General features: G+C 39.0%; 1 protein-coding gene across 2 annotated transcripts in view; it reads right to left on the bottom strand.

Annotated features, from left to right (window-relative positions):
• The window catches only part of ARHGAP42 (Rho GTPase activating protein 42), a 349,920-nt gene that overhangs the window by 161,936 nt on the left and 164,410 nt on the right, over positions 1–23,574 (bottom strand). The window lies entirely within an intron of this gene.

Here is a 23,574-nt window from a genome sequence, read left to right as displayed (position 1 = left end):
ACTAACATTTTTATATTTTATATATAATGATCTTAAGAGTCTATTAATACAAAGTTGTACTTGCTTCTTAACTAAATTCATCTTTTTTGAGTAGGTCAACTGTAAAACAATAATATTTTTTTAAAATGACTTAGGAATTTGTTACTGCAGTTTCATATATTAATAAAAGAGTGAAATCTCATCAGCAGGTATTGAATGCCAAGACTTCTTAAACGGAACACGGTGGCTAGTAGCCTAAGCAGTCCTCCCTGCTTCTACAGCTTATGACTGTCCTGAATATAACTCAAAGTAAAGTTAGCTATTTTTTAATAAAAAACCATCTATACTCATAAGACGAGGGAGCAGAAAAGCATTCATCCAAGAAGAAATTGACCATTTTCATAGTGTAGCTGAGAAAGTGGAAGAGAGGGGTAAATTGCAAAATTCCATAGAATTCACTGTGACCTAATAGTGTCATAACTCTAGGTTGTACCAAATGAAATTCTCTGAATATTGAGTTATTTGGACTAGAAAGGTAAGTTATTTTTCTCAGATTTTTTTGTTGCTCTTAAACTACTTTTGCTTTATTCTTTCTTATCCAGCAATCTCTAACGGTAGATTAAACCAAAGATACTTTTAAAGATTTCAAGCATTGTAGAAAAAATCTGTAAAAAGGTCTAACCATAACATATGCCTCCTCACAAACTTGTGTCTACTTATTGCCATCCTGATTACTACATTTATAACTATCATGTGAAAGTCACTCAGTAGTGCCTGACTCTTTGCAACTCCATGGACTATACAGTCCATGGGATTCTCCAGGCCAGAATACTGGAGTGGGTACCTTTCCCTTCTCCAGGGGATCTTCCTGACCCAGGACTCAAACCGGTGTCTCCTGCATTGCAGGCGGGTTCTTTACCAACTGAGCTATCAGGGAAGCCCATAGTGAAGGCTTAAAAAAAACAGCAAAAAAGGTCAAAACTATACTTCAACTTTAAATAACAGATATATGAAGGATCCAATTAAAACTGACATCTTAAAAATTACTTAAAACAATTACTCCAAACATCCTGCACATATGCTCATTGTAACAAATACTTCCCTTTTGATTTTGACCAAAAAGTATGCACTTAAGAAAACACTCCTGTAGATAATGGCTGCATTACCTCAAAGGTCATATAAGGAAAATGTTGACGTTAAACTTACCTTTGAGAACACAGTCTCCAAATAATGTAGGAAATACTGCCACCTCGGTTGTTACAAGGTATTAAATAACTGCTCTGCACTCCCCACTAGGTGAAAACATTATGAACAGAAACTGGTGGAGTTACTTCTGCAGTCCTCTACATTTAGCCATTCTCAGGAAACCCCATTGTCCCCTGAATTTGTGTACCTCTAGTGGCATTGCTATTAAATTTCTATGATGCTCTCATGTTTCTCAACCCTATAGGAGATGACCAAAGATCTTCCTGTAACACAGCTTTCCCGTGTATATCAGTGTCCTCCTGCTGATGGAAACATACCTCTGCCCCTCTCCCCCATTCTAAAAATCAGAAACTCCGTATATCCTGAGCTGAGCCAATCATAGTCCCAAGGAAGATTTTTTTTTTCCAGGTTTTATCCCAGAGTTTAGAGGAGTCAAAGTGGCTTCAAGTGAGGGGTCAGAAGGAAGGAGCCTCAACAAATTGATAATTTATGTAACTCCATGTTTATCACCTCCTCCTCTTTTAATGCTACTTCTTCTTGTTAATTTTCCTCTACCCTTCTAGGTCAGTTCAGTTCAGTTCAGTTGCTCAGTCGTGTCCGACTCTTTGCGACCCCATGAATCGCACAGCACACCAGGCCTCCCTGTCCATCACCAACTCCCGGAGTTCACCCAGACTCACGTCCATTGAGTCAGTGATGCCATCCAGCCATCTCATCCTCTGCTGTCCCCTTCTCCTCCTGCCCCCAATCCCTCCCAGCATCAGTCTTTTCCAATGAGTCAACTCTTCGCATGAGGTGCCAAAGTACTGGAGTTTCAGCTTGAGCATCATTCCTTCCAAAGAAATCCCAGGGCTGATCTCCTTCAGAATGGACTGGTTGGATCTCCTTGCAGTCCAAGGGACTCTCAAGAGTCTTCTCCAACACCACAGTTCAAAAGCATCAATTCTTCGGCGCTCAGCCTTCTTCACAGTCCAACTCTCACATTCGTACATGACCACAGGAAAAACCACAGCCTTGACTAGACGGACCTTTGTTGGCAAAGTAATGTCTCTGCTTTTCAATATGGTTTCTAGGTTGGTCATAACTTTCCTTCCAAGGAGTAAGCGTCTTTTAATTTCATGGCCGCAGTCACCATCTGCAGTGATTTTGGAGCCCCCCAAAATAAAGTCTCACACTGTTTCCACTGTTTCCCCATCTATTTCCCATGAAGTGATGGGACCAGATGCCATGATCTTCGTTTTCGGAATGTTGAGCTTTAAGCCAACTTTTTCACTCTCCTCTTTCACTTTCATCAAGAGGCTTCTTAGTTCCTCTTCACTTTCTGCCATAAGGGTGGTGTCATCTGCATATCTGAGGTTATTGATATTTCTCCCAGCAATCTTGATTCCAGCTTGTGCTTTCTCCAGCCCAGCGTTTCTCATGATATACTCTGCATAGAAATTAAATAAGCAGGGTGACAATATACAGCCTTGATGTACTCCTTTTCCTATTTGGAACCAGTCTGTTGTTCTATGTCCAGTTCTAACTGTTGCTTCCTGACCTGCATATAGGTTTCTCAAGAGGCAGGTCAGGTGGTCTGGTATTCCCATCTCTTTCTGAAAGAGATGGGAATACCCTTCTAGGTAGTCCCTACTAAAAACATCTTTTGAGAGAGAAATTAGAATCATGTGTTTTTTTTAAAGGCGTGTTTGTGAATTTAAGGAAAATCCCAATAGAAGTTTATAAAAATTTATAAAAGAAATGAAAATTCATTAAACAAATTCACAGTTAATTTATGGCAGTTATATTTTAGTTGCTGGATCTTAATGTATTTTAATCATAATTGCTCCGTATTTATGTAATGGGAGACTGTTAGAGCCTTAAGAAAGATTTAAGATATCCTAATGTATATGCAATTTCTTAAATTTCTTATTGCAGCCTTTGCAATAACAGGAGGGCTGGAAGAGAAGAGAAGGCCAGGACAGAGGACAGAGGGAGGAAGGAGTTTTTCTCTGGACAGAGATTCATCTAGACAAAGCCGAGAATGACCTAGCTTGAACAAGGAACAACTGAGCAAGCTTAGGAAGGTGGGTGGTGGGCGAGTGCTGTGCTGGGCGGGGGCACTGGGAAGGTTCACAGTGGCTCGCGGGGTCCATTATGAGGCATCTCTTCCTAGCCTACATTCAGCAACTTGGGCCAAATTCAGCTGAGGTAAAGATTTCTATACCTGGAAATAGGCCAGCATTACACATCAGGGTTATATACACACGCACACACACACCGCTCCCTAAGAGTTGGCAGTTTAGTTTTTACCACACTTCACTGCTTCAGAGCTAAACGTGTATTGGGAAGGCACTAATATTAAACCATAAACAACGGTAAAGAATGCTAACTATACAAGATTCCTTTTATCTAGTTATTAAAGCATGTCTTTGAAACATGTATCTGTGGGCTTAAAACAGTACCATCTTAGTATGTCTTTCTCAATACCTTAAAGTTTGAACTCATTTGTACTTCCTTACACTTAAACTTACTTTCACACAAAACAAGGATTTTGTATTTCCTGGCTTCCATAGTGACAGAAAGTTTCTGTAGTGCCAATTTAATCGATTTTGAAGCTAAACCTGGACACTGCAGGCTAATCACAAGATGTTGGCTCTAAACATCTCGTGCTAGGAAGAACGACAGCATTCATGATGCAGGTTATTCATACATCTATCTTTCCGGCCCTGTAAAGGTAGAGATAATGTCTTATTGATTTTTGAATAGCCATTGCCTAGCAAAGTGCTTTTGCCATAGTGTAAATTCAACACACTACTGCTAAATTAGTAAAGTTATTTACAGTAGCCATAATTGGTACCTGCAATGAATTACTGTAACAAACACTGTTCCTCATAATATTACTGTGGATGACAACCTACCTATAGGAAACTAAGTATTTCTGAAAATAAGAAAAGTATTTATAAAATATACTTTTGATATATGCTGTATAACATAGGTAGCAATCTATAACTATACAGGTAGCAATCTGAAACTAAGCTAATCAATATTATCTTTAGAAAAAAATTCAGTCACACACAAAAAAACAAATAACCATTAATTTACAATGACTTCTACTACATTCACACAAGTTCTTCACTTATAAATCAGTTTTGCAAAAAAGTAAAGCAATATTATGCTTCAAGTCAAAATGCCACAGAGGGAAGATTATCATCATGCAAACTGCCATAGTGGGTTAAAATGAAAAGAGCAATAACTCCTCGAAATAAGAAATGCAAACCACCATCCAAATACTTCCTACTCCTCCATCCTTAAGGTTGGTTACACTGTTCTGATGAACTGAAAACGTGAGAAGGAAAATCACATGGCTCTGTTAGATTTTAGCTGGAAACTAGAACAGGGCTTTGAGCAGGGGAATCAGGGAACGCAGACTGCAAGCATGGAGGAGAAAAGCAAACAGGTCAGAACCGTCAGACAAAAAGTTGGGAAAATGCATTCTATAGTACACACGTACAGCAGTTCGGCAACACTGACTGTGGGCCAAGGGAGTTCTCCTTCAGTCCTCACGACAGCTCCCTAAAGAAAGTACTATTATTATTCCCATTTTGTAGTTAAGGAAACTGAGATCCAGAGACACTAAGTAACTCAGGTAAAGTCAGAGATAGCTGGTAGGTGGCAGGAGCACACCATGAACCCAAGTTAGTCTAACGATATATACCACATTGCACAGTCTCAGACAATAAGAATACACTACATGACCAAAAGTAAGTCTTGCCCCCAAACAAAGTTATATGAAATATGAGTAAGGCTATCACTAAACAAAGGAAAACTTGAAAAAAGGGCTATAGCATTAGAGCGATGAGATGATTATTTTTCTATTTACTAATTTATAAATTCTGAAATGTAGATACATTATTTTCCCTATTCCAGATCTTTTTTGGAAAATGATACACACTTTCTATTGCATCCCCAAACAATTTCATTGTTGCACTGATGTCATATTTAAGTGTGTGATAAAAGGTAAAGCTAAGTTGAATAATAAAGATTTTCTTGGCTCTTGAAATGCTAAGTTATAGGTTCAGGATGGGAAACACATGTACATCCATGGTGGATTCATGTCAATGTATGGCAAAATCAATACAATATTGTAAAGTAATTAGCTTCCAATTAAAATAAATAAATTTATATTAAAAAAAGAAATGCAAAGTTATAATAATGTAATGGTGAGATAAGAAACAGCATAGACACAGGGAAAATTAAGAAGAGATTATTGCAATTATTAACTTAAAATCAGAGCATTACTCCCACATAATTCTACCCAACTAAAGTTTAGGAAATGAAAAAAAAGGAGTCTTCATTCAGAAACATAACCACAATAGTACTGCCTTTTCCTAGTTCACTTTCCCTGGTACACTTACTTGGGATGTTTATGTCACATACTATCTTGATATAAATAAATACAGGAAACATTGTAACTGGGACTTGTACAGTTCAGGGAAAAAACAGCACCAGAAGCTCATACACACCCAGTATATCTTCCCTATAAACTACTACTATAGCAACTGCTTGTATGTGAATATTTTAAGGATCTCTGGGGACTAGGAGAAGAGAAGATAATCTTTTGAAATAAATAATTCCTTAATTGAATAAACCAACAAACCAAATCACAGTGTTGTTAAAAATAAAACCGGAAAAAAAATGGCTTAAAAGAGAAATCTTCAGAGCTTTAATACAGACTTACAGAAGTCCATGAGTACCCAAAAGTTATCTAAGTCCTACAATTTAGCAAGCAAGAGATATGATTTATTTTGCAAACATTTTCTTTTAAACTTTCCCAGGCATCTGAGCACAGGCTCTTAGTCATAGCTAAGAATTACTTCTCAAATAAGTTCCATATGTTACAACTCTCGTTCCTGGTCTTTTCCAAACCCAGATCTGGTCATAAACTATGAGCTAGTTTACCACACTGTACAGCTGTCAGAAACTTTTCTTACCCAATGAAGTAAAGAACCTCACTCAGCCTTTTCTGTGAGGTCTTATATCATGTGAAATATGAGGGATATGTCAATACTAGAGAAAGCCTTCTTTACAACACACGACAAACATAAAAATACAATACGCTTTTCCTTATCTGTGCAAAGGAAGTCCCAATAGAAAATACAATCATTTAATAAATCATTAACATCTGACCTCTTTGGGGTTTACCCTCAGGCTATGGCTTGAATTACATTCAGTTCATATAACTGGGTCAAAGGATGTTAAGATTCTTTTCCAGAAAATCAAGCTTGGAACTACTTCCCTTGCTGACAGCAGCAGACAGCCTGAGACATGTATCTCTCATGTATCCTTTAAACCTCAGCCCAAGTGTCACCTCCTAGGTAAGCTTTCCCTAATATTCCCAAGTGTAAGGTGTTTTGTTTTATTGAAGTATAGTTGATTTATAATGTTGTGGTAGTTTCAAGCGTACAGCAGAGTGATTCAATTATACCCACACATACACATATAGACACACACATTCTTTTACACATTCTTTCCCCTTATAGGTTATTACAAAATACTGAGTTAGTTCCCTGTGCTATACAGTAGAACCTTGTTGGTTATCTATTGTGTGTGTGTGTGTGTGTGTGTGTGTGTGTGTATGAGTATGTATGTGTTAATCTCAAGCGCCTAATTTACACCCCCCCTTTCCATTTTGGTAACCAGAAGTTTGTTTTCTAAGTCTGTGGGTCTATTTCTGTTTTGTAATAAGTTTGTTTGTACTATTTTTTAGATTCCACATATGAGCAATATCATACGGGATTGGTCTGTGTCTGGCTTACTTCACTTGGTATTAAAATCTCTAGGTCCATCCATGTTGCAGCAAATGGCATTATTTCATTCTTTTTTATGCCTGAATAACATTCCACTGTGGACTTTAAGGACCTTTCTCCAACTCCTGGAGGACTGTGATCCTACACTGTCTCAGCAGATCACAGAACACTGCAGGCCACCCTGCACCAGTCTGTCTTTTCCACCAAATTATGAGTATTTCTGAGAAAATGCCTGTGCCTCCAGCTTTCACTTGTGTATCCTCCACATCCCAGAGTAGCATCTGAGGCATACTGTCACAGGCCAAAAATGTATCTTGGTACAAGCGCATTGGCTGCAATCAGGGCTGGGGGAGCAGGTGGGGAAGGGAAGCGGAAGTCAGCAAATAAAAAATGCCAAGATCAAACTGAAGTAAGATGAACAATCCTGGACTTCGCATTCATACAAACTGTTATTTTCCTATTTATAGACTAGTTTTGATCTGAAATAATATTTTATGCATTCATATACTAGTTGAGTGTGAACTAGTGACACTCCTGAAGAAGCAGAAAATGGAAGCAAATAGAAATCAGTATTAAAGATCCCCCACCCTTGTCTCTTTGGGGAGAAGGAGGATTTTAACAGATATGAAGGTAGCCCACCTTCTACTTGGACTGCAAGGAGATCAAACCAGTCAATCTTAAAGGAAATCAATTCTGAATATTCATTGGAAGGACTGATGCTGAAGCTGAAGTCCAATACTTTGGCTACCTGATGCGAAGAACTGATTCATTGGAAAAGACCCTGATGCTGGGAAGGGCTTCCCTGCTGGCTCAGCTGGTAAAGAATTCGCCTGCAATGTGGGAGACCTGAGTTTGATTCCTGGGTTGGGAAGATCCCCTGGAGAAGGGAAAGCCTACTCACTCCAGTATTCTGTCCTGGAGAATTCCACGGACTGTATAGTCCATGGGGTCACAGAGTAGGATCTAACTGAGCAACTTTCACTTCACTGATGCTGGGAAAGATTGAAGGTGGGAGGAGAAGGGGACGACAGAGGATGAGATGGTTGGATGGCATCACCAACTGATGAGTTTGAGTAAACCCTGGGAGATGGAGAAGGGCAGGGAAGCCTGGAGTGCTGCAGTCCATGGGGTCACAAAGAGTCAGACACGACTGAGCGACTGAATAACAACAATCTTCTACTTGGGCACACCAGGGTATAGATTTTCACTATATATACAAACAAAAGTTAATTACAACAATACATTTTCATTTCTACTTTTAAAGGTGAATGGATAAAATTAACTTCTGTAATTTATCCTGATTCTTTTCTCTAGCTACCATTTGGAAAGAAGTCTTGAGTAAGTTCTGGGGATACAGGAGGGAGAGCAGGCAAGCTGGATGCTCTTTGGCAAGCCAAGCGCCTTAAATGTTTATTAGGGATGAATAAGCAATGCCTTCTGTCTTATCGTTGGAAGATGCCTTGCTACCCTGTGCCAAAACTTCAATTAGACTTATAAACACCCTGGAAAGAATGAGGAATGAAACACAGAGCTTCTTGTGGACTTTGAACTTACCAGCAAGGAAGCATACTATCTACATTCAGAAGGCACTAAATTACATTAGTGTATTACAGCTAGAGCATTTATCTAGGACAAAAGGCAAAAAACAAGGGCACGCTTGCGTCAAGTTGTGAAGTGGGTAAAACTTGTTGTCAGAAACTTGTACCTCTTCAGTTGCCACCACAGAGGCTTTATTTGGCCTTTATTCCAGCGTGTTTACTCAGACCATGCATCACCATCTCCTTTCTCTCACACTGGAGCCCTTCACCAAAGATTACACCTCCCAGGGAATCTAAGTTCTAAATATTTCCAACCATTACCACACTCATTGGCCCATCAATAAAGTCTTATTACTTCTCTGGCTTCTTTCATTAAGACTTTTCTCCATGCTTCCTAACAACCAGTAAATCTTGCTCACTGACAAGTGCTAATCTTCGTGTGAAAGCCATCAGCCCTTGGGAAACATAAGACAGTATGACAACCCAGGGGTGGGGATTTCAGTGCCATGCATGGTCCTCTGAGAACCGGACTTAGGAAAAAATAGTTGCCTGCTATATCTACATGTGTGGCAAAATGTGAATGGCTTCTTGTTTGAAAGAAGGACAACTTAATTGCAGGCTAGGCTAATTTCAAGATAGCATGGTAACAATGCTTTTCCTTCTTGGCTTAGATATATATAGATGATAGTGAATATAGGATTAATAGGCCATTTCAATGATGTTTCTTGTCTACCCAGAAGCAACACAACATATAAATTATTCTTCGTAACGTTGCAAGTGAGAACTTAAAATTAACTACAAATGAACTGTTTGTAAACCAAACCTAGAAGTTTCTGAAAATTTAGTTTAAAATACAATCACGGACTTCCCTGGTGGTCCACTGTTAACAACCTGCCTTCCAACGTAGGGGACGTGGGTTTGATCCCTGGTGGAGGAAATAAGACCCCACAGGCCACAGAGCACAGAGTCCACACGCCACAAGTAGAGCGCCCGTGTACCACAACTAGGGAGGAGGAGCCTGTGCACTGCTGCAAAGATTCCACGTGCTACAATTGAGACTTGAGACAGCCAGAGATACTAAATATACACTAATAAATAAATAAAATACTTCAATCATTAGGCTGTAATTCATGACTTAAATCCTGAGCTCAAATGGTTTTCAGGCAAATATTTACTATGGAATACAAAGGCCCTGCTCTCGTGACACCATTATAATTCAGAAAGACAGGCAAATTAAACAAAAATAAATAAGATAATATCAGATAATGATAGCCGTTGTGAAGAAAATGGTAACAGTTGATGTGACAAAAAATTATGGCAGCAGAGATCTGAATTTGAGTGGTAAGCAAAAGGCTCAGTGAAGAAGCACCTCGGGGACTGAGGCATGAGTTATAATAACTCCCCCCTCTCTGTAATTTCCACCCAAAGATGGGGAGGAAGACTTCAGGCAGGGAGAATAGCAAGGGCAAGCATCTGAAGACAGAAGTATGCTGGACATGTTGATGGAAGGAGAAGACCAGCACGACTAAAGCAAGGGGAAGGCAACGGAGAATGGCCTAAGATGAAAGCAGAGTCCAGAGCATGCAAGGCCTTGAAAATCACAGTATGAAATGTTTATCGTATCCCAGAGGATGAGACGGTTGGATGGCATCACCGACTCATGGACATGAGTTTGAGTAAACTCCGTGAGTTGGTGATGGACAGGGAGGCCTGGTGTGCTGCAGTCCATGGGGTCTCAAAGAGCCAAGACACAACTGAGCCGCTGAACTGAACTGATACAAGACACAGAAATACCGATTGGGATTAAAATGACAAAGGAATGCAAATTATACTCAAAATAGAATTCCCATTTGCACTTTGCATGCATTACTATTGATGAAAGTATTGAACCTGAGGTTTTTAAAGCTACTGTCACTGCAAAGTAGAGTGATCTCCACTGAGAGTTGAAGGGAAGTTCTGCCCCTAAGTTGAACTCAACTCCTGTACAAACCAAAAAAGCAAAAACAACAAAAAGAGCTATGGAAAAACCCTTTGGTATTAACTGCCAAGAACTTCCCATCAGATAAACCCAAATACTCTTAGCTTTTCTCTATGGCTACACAGATAAGGTTAAAGCAACTGCTTCCTAGAGTGAAAGAAAGGGGGGTTTTGTATCTGAATTAACCTGAGTGGTGACCTCCATTTATCACATTCAATGTCATGTAATTATAAAGTACGTGTCTACATACACAAAAGTGTATAGCCTTGATTTGCCAAGAGACTATATTTCATGGTATATCTACAAGTTGAATCTACTTTCCATATGTCAAGGTTAAAGCAAACTGAAAGCAGTCTAGAGCTAAGGGCAGCCCTGAGATGATCACATACCCTATCGTCCCATTGAAAAGGAGCCCAAAGAGGTAAAACTGCACACATGTTGAATAGCACATTCAAGACTAACGTAGTGCCTTTTACCCATTGAACTCAAATGAACTCATGCCTATCCTCACTCCATGATTACTTACTAACACTTTAATACAAACTGGAGGACAATTTTAAGCACTCTTCCACATTATCAAGAAGCAATTAGGTACCTCATCAGAGAAAGACAGCTTTACACAAAAATATAAGAATCCTAAAACATGAATGCTTATGCTGTCTCTCCTTTGTGTTTTTCTTTTATTAAACCATTCCAACTGGCAACATATGAGCAAGATAAAGAAAAAAAAGAGGGAGAAAGAGAAAGAGAAGCAAAGAGAAAGTGAGGCTATATTTTCTCTTTTTGACATGTTCTAAAATCAACATATTTAATCAAAAAAGTTTTAAGAAATCAGCATTAAATATTAAATGCTTAGTATTGTTATTAGCATTACAAAAATAGATAATTCCAATGTATATAGCTTATTTATTGAATATCAAAGGCCTTTAGTTATTTGTGTTCAAAAGTGGGAAGTCATGAGCAGTTTCTTGAGCCACTCGTGGGAGGAAATGCTCATGGGATGGAGGAACATTTTCAAACTCAGTCTCGTCTCTGAAAATTACTGCCCTAGAAAGACGCCGTGAATGACAGAAGTGTGACAGGGGCCTCCGATGAGCTGAAACAGAGAACAAAGGGCAAGTGCTGCATGACTTTACTGTTTTAAGAGGTTGTGGACTGTATGTTTAATGCACATATTCAATATATGCTTTTAGAAGTTCTTTCCTCTTTTCTAATATTATTACTTCATAACAATGTAAAATTTAAAGGCTAGTTCATAGTTTTTACTTCTGATTTAACCTACAATCCACAAGGTAAAAACTAAGGCCTCTGGGTCACGCCACACACCTAGAGTTGACAGGATGCTCCGGCATTGTACGGTCTTTTAGGAGAGATCTGAGAAACCATTCCAGCCCTTAGTTTGCTTCTTACATCTTCAATTCAGTTCAGTTCAGTCACTCAGTCATGTCCGACTCTTTGCGACCCCATGAATCACAGCACGCCAGGCCTCCCTGTCCATCACCAACTCCCGGAGTTCACTCAGACTCACGTCCATCGAGTCAGTGATGCCATCCAGCCATCTCATCCTCTGTCATCCCCTTCTCCTCCTGCCCCCAATCCCTCCCAGCATCAGAGTCTTTTCCAATGAGTCAACTCTTCGCATGAGGTGGCCAAAGTACTGGAGTTTCAGCCTTAGCATCATTCCTTACATCTTAGAAATCATCAATTATTTGACATAAAACTGAACATACTGCCTGATTATCAGTTTCTATGGCAATGGTTCACATGATATCAATTCTGTCCTTGGGTGACGGTACTTCTGCTCTGTGCCATCTCAGGACTTTATTCCAAATGTTCTCAAGCTACTCCTTTCCATTTTCTTTATAGTAGATCCTGGTAAGAGTAGATCCTGGTTAGCGGAGGATAAGTTATAGTTATATTTGTCCCAATTAACCAGGGAATGACAACTTTAAAACTGTTATGTTCAAACTCACTTATATTCATCTTTTTGACTACAGAAAAAGTTAATATTTTAAGAAAAAGGAGCCTTGTCTCCAATTAATGATTTATCTGAATGACCATAAAATATCAATGAGATAAATTTAGGATTTGCAGATACTGTCACATCTCAGGAACACAAGTGTTGTACGTACTATTAATGGCTAGCCGAGGGTTGTCAGTCGCTCTCTATTTAATTCCATAAGAACTGAACACTTACTTGCTTACCATACCTTGCTAGATGCCAAGAGATTATCACAATGCTAAGGTTATCATGATATAGCTGTTTTCTATAGATGATATGTGAAAGTGGAGAATGAAAAGTTGGCTTAAAGGTCAACATTCAGAAAACTAAGATCATGGCATCCGGTCCCATCACTTCATGGGAAATAGATGGGAAACAGTGGAAACAGTGTCAGACTTTATTTTTCTGGGCTCCAAAATCACTGCAGGTGGTGACTGCAGCCATGAAATTAAAAGACGCTTACTCCTTGGAAGGAAAGTTATGACCAACCTAGATACCATATTCAAAAGCAGAGACATTACTTTGCCAACAAAGGTTCGTCTAGTCAAGGCTATGGTTTTTCCTGTGGTCATGTATGGATGTGAGAGTTGGACTGTGAAGAAGGCTGAGTGCCGAAGAATTGATGCTTTTGAACTGCGGTGTTGGAGAAGACTCTTGAGAGTCCCTTGAGGAGATCCAACCAATCCATTCTGAAGGAGATCAGCCCTGGGATTTCTTTGGAAGGAGTGATGCTAAAGCTGAAACTCCAGTACTTTGGCCACCTCATGCGAAGAGTTGACTCATTGGAAAAGACTCTGATGCTGGGAGGGATTGGGGGCAAGAGGAGAAGGGGACGACAGAGGATGAGATGCCTGGATGGCATCACTGACTCGATGGACATGAGTCTGAGTGAACTCCGGGAGTTGGTGATGGATAGGGAGGCCTGGCGTGCTGCGATTCATGGGGTCACAAAGAGTCAGACACGACTGAGCGACTGATCTGATCTGATCTGATAGATGATATGTAGGCTGTACACTAGAGCATATACTACATGGAAGCAGTATGTAATACATGTCCTAAACAGGTTATAATTTCACTGAGACACTAGAAAAACTATGAGAGATTGTTCCAGACAATGAATGTTGGCCCAAGACTAAACAAACAAACAAAAATGGAGATCAGGATGGTTCCCAAGGAAGTGAGCTGGGCCATTACTGAAAACATTCTATTTCTTTTCTTGTCGACCCTCAAAGACTGAAGAGTTATGTACTCTATAAACAGGCTAAATATGCCTCTTTTTTTCCCCTTTAAACTATCATGTTCTGATGCTTTTGAGCTGTGGTGTTGGAGAAGACTCTAGAGAGTCCCTTGGACTGCAAGAAGATCAAATCAGTCAATCCTAAAGGGAATCAATCCTGAATATTCATTGGAAGCAGTGATGCTGAAGCTGAAGCTCCAATATTTTGGCCACCTGATGTGAACAGCCAATTCATTAGATGAGATGTCAAAGCTGGGAAAAACTGAAGGCAGGAGGAGAAGGGGACAACAGAGGACGAGACGGTTGGATGGCATTACCGACTCAATACACATTAGTTTGAGCAAGTTGCAGGAGATGGTGAAGGACAGGGAAGCCTGGAGTGACGTACCGACATGATGTAGCGACTGGACAACAAAATACTACCATGTTCTAAAATAGAATCTCCAAATGTCTTCCAAAGATGCTACCACATGGCAAGAGAAAATAATTTTAAAACAGGGTCAAAAATAAAGCAAAAGTAGAACAAGGATGGGAAGAAAAAAATGGTGATGTGAAATGAACAAATAGAATGTGTGCCCAAGGTCTAGCAAGAGAACTCAAGAAGGTTTAAACATTACAGCTGGCCATAAGCAGAAGACTACCAAAGCTTCATCCTTAGATTTTATGTGACATGAGCTAATGGTTAGTTCTTACCACCTTCGTATTGGGGACTTCCCAGGTGGCGCCAGTGGCAAAGAACAGGACTGCCAATGTAGGAAAGTAAGAAATGTGAGTTGATCCTTGGGTCAAGAAGATGCCCTGGAGAAGGAAATGGCAACCCAATCCAATATTCTTGCCTGGAGAAGAGGCTCTTGGGGAGCCTGGTGGGCTATAGTCCACGGGGTCACACAGAGTCGGACACGACTGAAGCGACTTAGCATGTACATACCTTTGTATTATCAAAAAACATGAAAGTCATTAAATGTTTCTTCTGTGGAGTACTATTTCTCTATACTTCTTTTGGTAAACTGATTCAAAGGCATGAAAATATTTTTTGTTAGAATTATTAAGAGATATTCAACTTGTCGGTGAAAATCTGATGAGGAAACAGGATGTCTACACACAGTCTTCTCTTACAAGGGACTTGCTAATTCTAAAGAGGGTAAAGGGAACTTTACAGTGAGAAACATGTCACATACCATGTTAATCAAGAGATCAAAGTTTACAACAACTGTAAAAAGACGGAGTAACTTAATTCTTGCCAAAACTTTACAACTTGAATTTATTTACATGAAAACAGCAGACACAAAACCAAACTGAGGTACATTCTACAAAGAAGCTAGCACAAACCTTTCAAAAATGTTAGTGTCATGAAAAACAAACAAATGAAAAGGAGATGGAAGAATCATTCCAGATGTTCATGGTCAAGGTCAAGAAGAAATTTCTATACAAGGAATAATTATGACAGCAACATTTCAAAAAATCTATGGTAACAGTAATCTCTCAGTGTAAACTTCCTAATGAGAATAACTACAATGTAGTAACATAAGTGAACGTCTCTGTCTTAGGGAATATACACTTATTAACATGTTTTTAAAAAAAGCACAGTGGTGGCCACTTACGAGAGAAAGAAAGTGTACTAAAACAAATTTGGCAAATGTTAATAACTGGTGGATCTTGGTTATAGGTTCATGGGAGACTTTTGTGCTATTCTTTAATAAAATTTAAATTATTCCAAAATGAAAAGCTAAAGATTTTTAATGACTAAGAATGAAAATATGAGAAATGTAAAATTTTGGATACTCTTCTCATATACTTCTACAAACCAAAAATATTTTCCTATAAATTATTCAGTCATGATATAGCTACATCCACAGGACAGAAAACAGAAAGTAATCCATAACATTCAAACTGTACAAAAGAGACAGACTGAAAATAACAGCAAGGTGTTTTTAAGATATATATTTAGTGGGATCTTTAACTTATCTTTGTATATTTTTTATGTATTTTGAGGTCTTTCATTTAGTTTAGCTAAAAACAACACTCCCCCTGCAAAAAAACACACCGTACATGTCTCAAATCAGATTTAAAAGAGAATACTCATCACTCTACCACAAAGAAAACCTAAATATACCCAAAATTTTTTACAAAGTAAAATAAATGTCACCATTCATGACAAAATTTATCTATAAATTTAAATCATTAGGAAAAGCAGAGAGAACATTGAAACATAAGTTCCTGCTCATTTAAACTTGACATTTTCCAACTATACTTCACATTTCTTTGACTCAGAGTTCTCCTGACTGACCTCATAAATATTGCACACTCAATTTCAGACCTAAATTCTAAACATTGGCATTTAACTTTAGCAAAAGGACTGATTGTCCATGATGGAAAGTTTGTTTTCTACCTTTAAAAGGTCTATATAATGCAAAATTCTAACCTTCCTTCAAGAACCACGAACATATCCACCACTTTATACAACCTACAGAATTCCATTAGCATATGCGAACAATTAGGAAAAAGATCTGGAACTATGAAACTAGAAGATTAAACTAATAACTGGCTGAATGATCTTGGGCGAATAATTAGAATTTTCCGAGGCTCAGTTTCTTCATCTATTAAAGAATGAGATTTAAAACTAACTAACTTCTCATCAGTCATTTTCAAAGTTCTAGTGACTTGTCAGTCAGTTCAGTTCAGTAGCTCAGTTGTGTCTGACTCTTTGCGACCCCATAGACTGCAGCACACCAGGCTTCCCTGTCCATCACCAACTCCCAGAGTTTACTCAAATTAATGTCCACCAAGTCAGTGATCCCATACAACCATCTCATCCTCTGTCGTCCCCTTCTCCTCCTGCCTTCAATCTTTCCCAGCATCAGAGTCTTTGCCAATGAGTCAGTTCTTCGCATCAGGTGGCCAAAATATTGGAGCTTCAGCTTCAGCATCAGTCCTTCCAAAGCATCAGTTCTTTAGCGCTCAGCCTTTTTTATTGTCCAGCTCTCATACATGACTACTGGCAAAAACCACAGCTTTGACTATATGGACCTTTGTAGGCAAAGTAATGTCTTTGCTTTTTAATATGCGGTCTAGGTTTTTCATTGCTTTTCTTCCAAGGAACAAGCGTCTTTTTAATTTCATGGCTGCAGTCACCAGTTGCAGTGATTTTGGAGCCCCCCAAAATTAAGTCTTTCACTGTTTCCATTGTTTCCCCATCTATTTGCCATCAAGTGATGGGACCAGATGCCATGACCTTAGCTTTTTGATGTCGAGTTTTAAACCAGCTTTTCCACTCTCCTCTTTCACTTTCATCAAGAGGCTCTTTAGTTCCTTTTCACTTTCTGCCATAAGGGTGGTGTCATCTGCATATCTGAGGTGACTTGTCACTCTTTCTTAAATATGCTCTTATCTGCTATTTTTGTCTTGGTTCTGATGAATGACCAAAAACTCACAAGAAGAATTCCTCATTCAGCAGCCATTATAATCACAGTAACTACATAATTACAGGTGTAGTGCAAGCTTGGAAGTCCATGATTAACCATATGATGAAAAGCATTCAAACACACTGGTGAAATTCAAAGTCAGAACTATTCCTGGCAAATACTGCCTTAAAACAAGAAGGAAAGAGCAATTAGCTCTTGCTACCAATTAGAAATTTAATAGAATATATATAAATATGTAATATACAAACAAACCATGTTTGTTGTAACTGAATGAAAACTAAACATTTAATTGAGATAATAATATAGACATATGCAGATAATTAAGATGAAGATGATCTAAACCACACAACTTCTGGAATACTTTCAGCTATATATAACATGTACTATGGCTGTGATAGGTACTGTTACCATGAGTTTCCCAGTCTCAGTATCTGAGAATCTTATGTTGTTCAATTCAAATCTCCCATGAAATGAGTCTGGCCAAAAGAAAAAACTGATTTTAAGGAAAGTTACAATGCAAAGCAGTATTTAAGAATAAAAAAGCATCACCATCACAAAATTCACAAAAGAACATGATGAAGCACCAAATCAAGATCACCATGGGTCTTATTAAGGTGTTATACTCAAGAATCTTCAGGATTAAATTAGAAGATTATAGTGTTCATGTATAACTTTGAGTACAGGGAATGTATATACAGACTATAAAATGATGCAAACTCATGTAATTCCTTTGAAACTCAATAATACACACAAAGCTGGACGTCTCTTGTAGGATATTAAGCAGGAACAACAAACTACAGAGGAAGAGGGATTTCAAGATTGATTTCCTCACTTTTTTATTGAAACCCCTTGGGGAAGGACTTTCCACTTAAACACTATAAAATACATAGATGTAAAGATGAACCTCTATGCTAGTTGACTCATTTCAGACTTTTCATGAAAGTGTACAATTTAATGTTAAATATTATTTCACTCAGATGAAGTGTTTTTGAAATTGGGTAGGTGAAGTCATCCCAAAATTAGTTTCTAAGTCTTTATAAAGTTTGAAACCAAGGTTTCTAGGCAGGAAGGCCCACTCAAAAGTCAAGAATAATCACTTCAGTGTACTGGATCGAGGACTCAAATATCAAAAGCTCCCCATCTGAAGTAGAGGGGTGGCCCAGCACACACTGCCTCCTTCCCCTACTCTCTCCTCTTTCTCCCCCATCACTTTGTTTAAATCTTGGTCATAGCATTTCTCATCCTCTTCTTTAGATGATTTGCTACAGTTTGTCTGGATCTCTGCCCATTTCCTTTTTGCTACTGATGATGCCTTCAGCATTAATGGATGTCTCTTCATGATGTGAGTTTGAACTTTGGATCCTCAGGATTGTCTCTGCCTTCACTATTTGAATCTTCTTATGTCTTTCCAACCTGCTGTTCATATTCTTTGGCTTGGCTTCAGTACCTAATGACAACCCATCCCAGGTCTGATTTCTGTAGTTGTCTCAATCTACAAACTGAAGCCACATTTCAACCGAGACACCACAAAAGTTATCCTGGACTTGGCCTCAATAGCCCAGTATACACTATATGGATCAAAACAACACAAGCAGACTAAGCTTGGCTCCATATAAAGGGAATTTTCTACCAATCATAGAAGACACTCTCCCTCCTTAAAAACAAGGAATGCTCTGGGTCTAGAGAGTATATAGCAAAGAGGCTATGAGAGCTGATTCTGGACTAGATAGACCTGGGCTCAAATCCAATTCTTCTGCTGTCTACCTACCTTAACCTCGCTAAGCCTAAATTTTGCCGGCTATAGAATGAGAATAATAATCACCTTAATAAAACTTTATGTCATATATAGCTGTAAATGATGGCTTGAGAGTTTTAAATGAGGTTAAATATAAAGTGCTAGAACAATGCCCACCATATAGAGCACCAACTTGGTCCATTAGAAATTGGACATATTTATTTTTCCAAACCTAAGCTTTTACTAAGCCCTTGAGGGCTACAGACTGGAAGTGGGAGAGGAGGGGCCCTGGGCCACGAGGTACCAGTGGGGTCAGAGGAACAGGAGGTGGGGGGCCGGGAAACCCTGGGGTGGGGTTCTAGAAGATCGGTGGGCTGGGACAGGGTGCCAGGAGGGCTTGGTGGATTAGGGTAGGGTGTCACTGGGGCCCAGGACAAGCTGACCCGGTCACATGGTGGAGGTGGGGCAGGCGGGGCCAGGAACTTGCTTGCCTCTGGCGTGGGCATATGAAAAGTCTTGACCTAGAGAAGATTGTTTCCCATTTACAAAGAGATAGGTGAGCTGGTGGAAAGGACTGTTCTATTTTTTGTAGCTTCTAAGGAACTTGTAGGAGAAGGCAATGGCACCCCACTCCAGTACTCTTGCCTGGAAAATCCCAGGGATGGAGGAGCCTGGTAGGCTGCAGTCCTTGGGGTCACTAAGAGTCAGACATGACTGAGCAACTTCACTTTCACTTTTCACTATCATGCCTTGGAGAAGGAAATGGCAACCCGCTCCAGTGTTCTTGCCTGGAGAATCCCAGGGATGGGGCAGCCTGATGGGCTGCCGTCTATGGGGTTGCACAGAGTCGGACACGACTGAAGTGACTTAGCAAGCAATCTTTTACTATGAGCCCTTGAAACAATATCATATTCCAGAAAGTATCACACCTTCCTAATGATACTTAATATCATTCATTCAACATCTTACCTCTCTCATTTAAAAGAAAAAAAAAGTCTTCAAATTGATTAACATTCCTTCCATCAAAAGGTGAAACCCGCAGCTACATGCAAAAGAATGAAACTGTTAAACCATACACAAAAAATCAATCAAGATAAATAACAGACTTAAACATAAGAAGTGAAACCATAAAAATCCCAGAAAAAAAGATGGGAGTGAGCTCCTTGACATCTGTCTCACCAATGAGTTTTTAGGATTTGACACTAAATGCAAAGGCAACACAAGCAAAACAGACTGAAATTGAATGAAACTAAAAAGCTTCTTCATGGCAAGGAAACCACTAGCAAAATGAAAAGGAAACCTACCAAATGGGAGAAAATATTGGCAACTCATACATATCTGATAAGGTTTTAATATCCCATATATATATAAAAGGCTTGTACAATGCAACAGCAAAAAAAAAAAAGTCTAATTAACAAATGGGCACAAGATCTGAATGGATACTATTTCAAAGAAAAAACTTACAAATGGCCAACAGGTGCATGAAAAAGTATTCAACATTACTACTCATTAGGGAAATGCTTATAAAAACTACAATGAGATACCCCTTTCCATCTGTTAGAATCACTGTTATCAAAAAACATGAAATAACAAGTGCTGGTGAGTACATGGACAAACTGGAACCCTTATGAATTGTCGCTTGAAATACAAATTGGTACCACCATTACAGAAAAAAGTATGGAGGTTCCCCCAAAATTAAAACAGAGCTACTCTTAGGGGCTTCCCTGGCAGCTCAGACAGTAAAGAATCTGTCTGCAATGTGGGAGACCCAGGTTCAATCCCTGGATCAGGAAGATCCCCTGAAGGAGCAAATGGCAACCCCCTGCAGTGTTCTTGCCTGGAGAACCCCATTGATAGAGGAGCCTGGCGGGCTACAGTCCATGGGGTCACAAAGAGTCAGACGCGACTGAGCAACTAACACGTAAACACAATATATATAATGTGAAAAAGACTTGTGTCCATTGATGGATGAATGGATTTTTTAAAAAACATGATACACACACACAGACACACACAGGAATATTATTCAGTCATGTAAAAGAAATCTTACAGGCATGGCCAGCCCTGAGAACATAAGTAAAATAAGTCAGAGAATGATAAATACTGTACCATGTGCTCTTACTCATATATGGAATCTTAAACAAACCAAATAGTAAAAACAGAACAGACTGGTCACTGCCAGAGGCAGGGGGTAAGAGGTGGGCAAAATAGGTAAAAGCAGTAAAAAGGTACAAACTTCCAGTTATAAAATAAGTAAGTCCTAGTAATGTTATGTACAGAATGGTGACTATAGCTAATGATACTGAATTACATATTTCAAAGTTGCCAATGGAGTAGATCTTAAAAGTTCTCATCACAGTAAAAAAAAAAAAACAAAAAACCTGTAACTATGTGAAGTGATGGTTGCTAACTTATTGTAGTGATCATTTTACAGTGTACACAAATATTGAACCATTATGTGGTACATGTGTGTGTGCTAAGTTACTTCAGTCATGTCCAACTCTTTGCGACCCTGTGGAGTGCAGCCCACCAGGCTCCTCTGTCCACAGGATTGTCCAGACAAGAACACTGGAGTGGGTCGCCATGCCCTCCTCCAGAGGGTCTTCCAGACCCAGGGATTGAACCCACGTGTCTTACGTCTCCCGCACTGGCAGGCAGGTTTCTCACCACTAGCGCCACCTGGGAAGCCCTATTATGTGGTACATCCAAGCTACTATAATGCTGTCAGTTCACTAAAAAAAAATAACATCGACAACAACAATAAAAACGAAACAGTGGTTGTTCAAATAATTGAGGATAAAGCTGTCTTTTCTTTCCCTCCAGTGTATTTTCTCTACTTTTCTTGTTTCACCTTTCTGGTGAAAGCAGTCACACTCCCTCAACTGTTGCCTGAAAATGACAACAAATATATTTACCCACAAACTAAGTTCATTCACAAATCTGCTCTCGTTCAACCCAGAGAACTGACTTCAAAACACTTTAAAAAGATTTATTCCAACAGGAACCTTCATAAGTTACTGACAGAAATGTAGATGGTGCAGTCACTTTGAAAAACAGGCATTTTCTTAAAAGTTAAACATACATTTATCATACACCTAGCAGTCTCACACCTAGGTGTATAGCAAAGGGAAATAAAGATATCTGTCTACATAAAAATTTGTAACAAGTGTTCACAGCAGCATTATTCATAATAGCCAAAAGGCAGAAAACAACTCAAATATCTGTCTACTGCTGAATGGTTAAGAAATATATACGGTATGTCGATACAATGGAATACTATTCAGCAATAAAAAGGAGTGAAGTACTCACTGATGTTATAACATGGAAGAACCTCAAAAACGTATGCTAAGTGAAAAAAACCAAAAACAAATGACATACAACATATGATTCCATTTACATGAAATATCCCAATAAAGAAAATTTGGAAAGACAGAAAGTAGATTAAGTGATTGCCTATGACTGCGGATTAACTGTAAATAGAAATGAGGAATTTTATTATGGTAATGAAATATTCTAAAATTGGATTATGCTAATGTCTATGACAACTGTATAAATTCACTAAAAAATAAAATAAAATAAAACCCACTGAATTATTAAGTTCAAATGGACTGTATAAATTTATTTCAAAATATTGAATTATTGAGTTAAAATGAGTGAATTTTATGGTATATAAATAAAACTGTAAGGAAAAAAGTATGTCGTGTATAGACAATCTAAAAATAAGGTTATTCCAGTCCTCCTGCATTTAACTGCCTAAGTGCTGTAACACAGTTTCCTATACTCAACAAACTTTAAACAGAACATTAACATTTAAAATAAAACAACGTGGGACTTCTCCAGTGGTCCAGTGGTTGAGAATCTGTCTTCTAGTGCAACACACACAGGTTTGATCCCTGGTCGGGGAACTCAGATCCTGGGTGCTGGAGGGCAGCTAAGTCCATGCAAGCAATGACTGAGCAGCACACCACCACGAGAGAAGTCCCCACACTCCATAACAGAGGCCCAGTGCAGCCAAAGCAGCGAGCAGGGCAATACAGCTTCTTTCTGGCTTTCTTTTCACTTGGGATATGAACTTTGGAAGACTTGATTGTACATGTAAGACGTCTATTCCCTAAAGGACCATGATGAAGAGACAGAATAGAGAAAGAAATGCCCAAGGAACCCCATGCCAGTTTCAGCACCAACCAGAAGATGTGAGTGAGCCTTCAGATGGCTGCAGCTCCCCTCTGCCTTCACAATCACCCGAGGGGACACTGAGCAAAACAGTGAGGAGCAGTCCCACTGAACCCTGCCCAAACTGCAGGCTCATGAGTGAAATGCACAGTGCAGTTTCAAGCCACTAATATTGGAGTTGGTTTGTTACACAGCACTGAAAAATCAGAACACTCGCTTATCCACATCTTAAAATATTGGACAGCAGTCATAAGACAGAGTGAAAAAAAGTAACAATCTCTAAGAATGTATTCAAACTCCCTAAAGCTGAGAACTTTCAGCAACAGGCTGATCCTATCCATTTCAATAAAAATGTAAAAATTTCTATTTCCATCCTGGATAATAACTTTATTCTCAGTGTTGAGTCTTAGAGCAGAGATAAAGCATTAAGAGTCAAAACAACCTCTGGGGCAAGGGAAAAGAGTAGCTATTCAGACAACTTAGGATATAGAAGTATGCAAAAACAGAGTCAAGGT

Source organism: Bos indicus x Bos taurus, chromosome 15 (assembly GCF_003369695.1).
Source record: "Bos indicus x Bos taurus breed Angus x Brahman F1 hybrid chromosome 15, Bos_hybrid_MaternalHap_v2.0, whole genome shotgun sequence".
NCBI classification, from domain to species: domain Eukaryota; kingdom Metazoa; phylum Chordata; class Mammalia; order Artiodactyla; family Bovidae; genus Bos; species Bos indicus x Bos taurus.
Note: the sequence above shows the minus strand (reverse complement) of the source record. Positions and strands in the feature narration are given on the sequence as shown.